We start from the raw sequence: 6,377 nt of genomic DNA, 5'->3' as shown, positions 1-6,377 counted from the left end.
TCTTTTTGTCTTTCAATTTCCCTTTATCTTTCCAAGCATGATGTTCTTCTCCAAGGAACAGCCTTTCCTAGCAACAAGCCCAAAGTATGTGAGATGAATCTTTGTCATCTCTGCTTCCAAGAAGCACCATGACAATTTTCTCCAGGACACTGTTTGCTCTTTTGGCAGTCCATGTGCTATTCAGTACTCTTTTCCAACACCACAACTCAAGACATCCGTTCTTCTGTCATCCTTATTCATTGTTCAGGTTTTGTTTAGTAAACAGACTCTGAAAATTCTCTGGAGGATCAGCTATTATTTGGATGCTACTTGTATGGCAAACAGTGAGTGAGTGAATAGTTTCTATCAAGTTGATTTCTACTTATGATGGTCCTAAGTGTATCATAGTAAGATGCAGTGTTTTTAGTAGCTTAGTTTCTAAAAGTAGATCATTAGAATTTTCTTCTGAAATGCCTCTGAATGGATTCAAACTGCCAATATTTCAAAGAGTAGCTAATTTTGTTAATCATTTGCACCATTTTGAAGCTCCATCTCATATACTTTGAAAACATTGCCAGGAGGGATCAGTCCTTAGCGAAGGACATCATACTTGGAAGGATGGAAGGACAGCACACAAGTGGAAGAGCCTGCATGAGATGGTTGACACAGTAACTGGGGTAATAGGGTTATATGTGTCAGAGGCAGTGAGACTGGCTTAGGATAGGGCAGGGTTCAGAGCTGTTGTGCATAGGAGTCACTCTGAGTAGCAGATGGCTCATAACAACAACGTGGACTCTATAGTATTAATATATCTTTATATCTTTGTTTTACATCTATGTCTATGTTGATATAATCTGTATTTTTATCATCTATAGGGAGCTCTGGTGCATAGTCCATAGGGAGTTGCCCTGCCAACCAACAGGCAGCTCCACTCTGGCAGTTCAAATCCAACAGTGACTTTGTGGGAGTAAGGTGGACAGTCTCGTAGCAAGAATTAACCTCTGAAAACCCACTATGTCGGCTATGTGTCAATTCCAACTCCATGGCAATGAGTTTGTGTTTGATACCATTCCTGCACAATGGGTAGCACACTGGGTACTTAAAGAATAAGAAATTATTTAAAGCATATACAAACACTTTAAAAATTAGTCACAAGTGGCTTAGTGGTAAGGAGTTGCACTGCTAACCCAAAAGTCTACAGTTCAAATCCACCAACTGCTCCACAGGTGAAAGATGGGTAGTCACTGCCTCTGAAAACCCTCTGACGGGTCAGCTGTGAGTTGGTTCTGACTTAACATACACAACAAAATCTTCATGGCTAGAAGAATAATTTTTTTTTTTTAAAAAAGGGGGTGGTTTGACATAGTGTGTCTGTATTTGAGTTTCTTAAGTGTCTAACTAAATAATCGCAGCTTTTGCTAAGACAGCATAAGGGAGAAAATCTTTCAGTGACCTGAATTCTAGCTTCACTCTAGCTGGTTACTTGCTGCAAGATTTAGAAATCACATTAATGCGAGAACCTCTGCTTTGTCAGTTCTACCCTGAAGGAATTTCATAGACAAGCTGTAGGTAGCATTTTCGCATTCACATTCCACTGTTTAATGGTTTCTCACATGTGTGAGGTGAACCTCTTTTTCCTTAGGGTAAAATAAAATAAAGCCACAATATGATATTCCATGTAGACATTTTAGATCATATATACAGCCTTCTCTTAGGAAATACAAGTTGAGACACAATCCTGCCCCAAAGGGACTTAACAATATCTGTGTGATTTCAATTCCTAAAAGGGCTAATACATTAGGAGTAGATTGTGTAACCAAAGGTTAGTAATACAAACTTTCTAGGAAAAGATGCAGCAAGAAATTGCCAAAATCCCCATGATGATTCATTAAAAATACTCAAAGCAGAAATCATGTTATCTTTTTGTGTTTTAATCCCCTCTGTGTTACTCTGTCAACATAGGTCTGGTTGTCTTATCTGACCCTTAAAATGACAGTATCTCAAATAAATGCCACATCAGCAAAAATCTACCAGTCATATCACATTTTATTTTCTCAGGAGAACAGAATTCATATAATCATATACAATAGTGACACATAGAATCACAGGAATACATACCAAGCATATTTTTTAAAATTTTAGCATGTTATTTTAACGTTATTATAGACATCCTTGAAGAAAGACCCAAGAAGAAACAGAGAAAGAGTTTTACAGCATAAGGTCCAGCATAAAACTGAAGGCCAACTCTGAGAAATCTTCTTTCTCTGAACTTCTTGAGAAATTTTCAAGTAACATCAATGCCAATCCTTTCATAGTTGCATTTAAAATAACTTTCCACGTGTTTAAATTCACAGGTCAATTCATCTCAATGAATTTGGGTTTTAAACAAAATACTCATCACAGTCTTGGGCACATCCAGTAGAGCATAGTCCTCTGCAGATCAGCCCCATCCTACACACTAGAAGACATACTGTGGACTGACACCACTCCCTTCTTTGAATTGTCCTGTTCTTGTAAACTGCCATTTTGTACCTGGTGCCATTCTTGTTATTTTTCAGCAAGTCATCTCCAACTCTTAGTGGCTCCAGGTGTAACAGAACAACACATCGCACAGTCTGGTGTCACATTTATAGCCTTTGGGAAGGGCAGATGCAGTGTTGCTGTCATTACTTTCATCTTATTGAAAGTTTCCCTAGCCTTCAGTCACTCGCCTTCCACTTTACCAAGCTTTATGGCAGTCTCTGTTAATTGACCCCTTTTGATGACACATCTAAGGCCAGCAGGTTGAGTGTCAGGTAGCACTCCATAAACAATGGAGTTTTCACTGGCTAATTTGCAGAAGTGGATCACCAGGACTTTCTTCCTCTTCTGCCTTTATCCAGAACTTCCACTGAAGCATGTCCACATGGATTATCCTTCTAGTATTTGACAAACTGGTGGTGTTCATTCCAGCATGATAACACATTCAAGTTTCCCAAGTATATAAGTTTGATGGATGGGTTGGTTGGTGTTCTGTTCCATCAAATCAACTACAACTCAGAGCAGTACTACAATGTATTGAACTGTGCTTTAATCCTGAGAAAACCTCACCTTCTCCAACACACCTGACCCTATTGCCACTTTGAATCAGAAAATCATATGATCTACTATGCTGGGAATGAAAGAGTGAGAAAAGCAGGATTGCATTCATAGTCAAAAAGATCATTTCTGGGTCCATCTTGAAGTACAGTGCTGTGAGTGACAGTATACTATCCATTCACATAAAAGGAAGACCTGTTAATGCATTATTCAAATAAATGCATGAAGAACTAAAACTAAAGAGGAGGATATTGAAGATTTCTACCATTTTGCTTGCTATGAGAGATCAAAGATTACATCCTTCAATATGGATTGCATCTCAACATGAAGAAAACAAAAATTCTCACCACTGGACTGAAAAACAACATCAAGGTAGGTGAAGATAATAATGAAGTTGTCAGTGATTTCTTCTTATTTGGATCAACAATCACCACTCATTGTACCAGCAGTCAGGAGATCAGGAAAGATATTGCACTGGACAAGTCTGCTGGCAGGGACCTTTCCTAGATTTTGAGAAGAATGATGTCTGTTTGAAGACTAATGTGCCCCTGAATCAAACCAGGTCCTTTTCAGTCACTTTCTGTGTATCTGAAAGCTGGACAGTGAAGAGGGATGACAGAAGAATTGCTGTCTTTGAGTTGTGATGTTGAAGAAGAATGCTGACAATCCCATGGACTTCCAAAAGAACAAACAGGTATGTCTTGGTGAAGATGAGCCAGAAGTCTCCTTTCAGGCAAAGATAACAAAGTTTCATCTCACATACTTTGGTCATGTTGTTTGGAGAAATTATTTTGTGGAGAGGGGCATCATGTTTGGGAAGAGGGAGGGTTGATAAGGTAGAGGAAGACCCTTGACCAGATGGACTGACACAGTGACTGCATCAGTGGGCACGAGTGTGTTGAAGATGATGAAGATGGCACAGGACAGAACTAGGTGCAGATCTGTTGTTCGTAGGATTCCTATGAGTTGTGCTTGAAAGCACCTAATAATAATATAACAACCAACTTTTGCATCTGCAAGCAATCAATTATGCACTCAAGATCCATTAATAATAATAGGAAACTGGAATGAAAATTTGGGAACAAGGAAAAAGGACCAGTAGTCAGAAATTACAGACTTGGTGACAGAAATGAAGCTAGGGATAGAATGATTGAATTTTGTATTATCATTGATTTTTTTCCTTGCAAATATTTTTTTTTTGTGAAAAACACAAAGAGTGACTATGTACACGGACATCACCTGATGGACTGTTCAGATTGACTGTCTATGGAAAGAATCCTTGAAGAAGCTCATTGTCAGCTCTAAAACTTTATGAGATGCTGACTATGTAACAGACGATCAGCTACTCATATGCAAGTTCAAATTGAAGCTGAAGAAAATGAAAAGAAATCCACAAAAATCAAAGTATGACCTTTAGTCTATCCCAACTGATGAGTAGATGGTAGCATTCACATCTATCATGTGGAAAGTCAGAGAGTAAAATTAATTTTGATAACATATTTTAACCATCCAGGTATATCTGCAATTTTTTTTATTGGAGCATGTAGTCAGTATAAAAATAATAGATATATACATTCTATATTCATATCAACTCTTCAATATCCATTTTACACTTTCATTGTTTCTCCATGTTCATAGAGTTTCTGGAGTCAAGTTATTTCAGAAGTGGATGCCACTCCTACTCCAAAACTTGTTTTAATTGGAAAGCTCCTCCAAGCACTGTCTACAATGGGTAACACATTTGACATATCAATATTATGGTATTTAGCATCACAGCAACCACGAATTACCTCTGTACAGCAAATGGACAGACCAGTGCTATACTATCTTGAAGAATGTTTGACCAGAAACAATTAAAACTAAGTCTGAGAGCCACAGATTAAAATCACCCACCTTTGGCTTGGTAGCATAACTTTCTATCCACGAGGCCTACAGTGCAAACCCAAGTTGTTCCCAACTTACTTAAATTTTCTTACAAAGGCTAAGTCAACTATTGCTTTTTAAACTTGCAAGTTAATTCAAATTAAACATTTCATAATATTAGATTATTTATTACTGGATGGTCACTTTTATAATGGAATGTGCTTTCACTGAAAACATTTTCAAGTTCTAACTGGTAAGTAAAAGGAATCCTTTTCTTCACTTCCAACTTGAGTATGTTATCCCTGACTATAATACAGAGAATCTTATATTACTTATACAACCTTCAGAGTTCAATATCGCACATTGTTTTATTGAATGTTAGTCTAATTTGTATAAGCTCTACTTGGTAAGGTCTGAATTGATGCTGCATTGTTACTTATATATAAATAGAGGAGTTAGTAAGAAAAGTCTTACTTAAAGTACTGTACTCAAGGTTAGAATATACTTTAATGAAGTCAATAAAAATAATCTCTCAGTTTGGAAAAAATAAAATTGTATCTTCCAGTCAGCATAAATGGACTATGACCACACGTGGCTCCCTGTAATGCTTAAAGTGCAAAGACCATTGGTTTGTTCAGATCTGCTTTGCCTTGACTGACTTCAGAACTAAAATGAGATACAAATGACTTTTTGAAATGTCATAAGGATGAATACATATTTGCAAAGTTGTGACATATTAACTAAAGGAAGGGAAGTGGATTATATTCATGTGTCAAAGAACCTGTATTTAAGCATCTCTATGTAGGGACATCCCTGACCTATAATCCTCCAACATACAAACAACTTATCTTAAAAATCCCAAAAACAAACAATCAAAAACCTGCAAAAATAAATAAAAAGATAAAAATTACTGTCATCAACTGTGCTTGGGCATCTGGGCTATTTCCATGCTCATGTGATTGTGAATAACGCTGCTATGAACGTTGGTGTACAAATGTCTGTCTGTGCCTCAGTTCTCATTTTCTCAGGGTATATTCCAAGGAGTGGAATAGCTGGGTCATATGGGATTTCTATGTTCAGCTTTTTGAGGAAACACCAAATTGCCTTCCAGAGTGGTTATACCATTTTATAATCCCAACAACAGCATAAGAGAGTTGCTATCTGTCCACATCCAGTCCAGCTTTCATTGCTTGCTGCCCTATTAAACTTTGCCATTGCTACTGGAGTGAGATTGCATCTCATTGTGGTTTTTATTTTAATCTCCTTTATTGCCAGTCATTTTGAGCATTTCTTCATGTGTCTGTTTGCCATCCTAATTGCTTTTCCATTTTGTAGTTGGGTTACATATTTTTTTCTTCCTGTGGAGGCCCTGTAGTATTCTATAAACTTTTGTTATGGGACTCTTGTCTGAGATAGTATTGCCAGATGATTCTTACAATTCAGCAGGTTCTCTTTTT

Source organism: Elephantulus edwardii, unplaced genomic scaffold, assembly GCF_000299155.1.
Source record: "Elephantulus edwardii isolate Elephantulus edwardi_28Jun2011 unplaced genomic scaffold, EleEdw1.0 scaffold00008, whole genome shotgun sequence".
In the NCBI taxonomy this organism is placed as follows: Eukaryota; Metazoa; Chordata; class Mammalia; order Macroscelidea; family Macroscelididae; genus Elephantulus; species Elephantulus edwardii.
Note: the sequence above shows the minus strand (reverse complement) of the source record.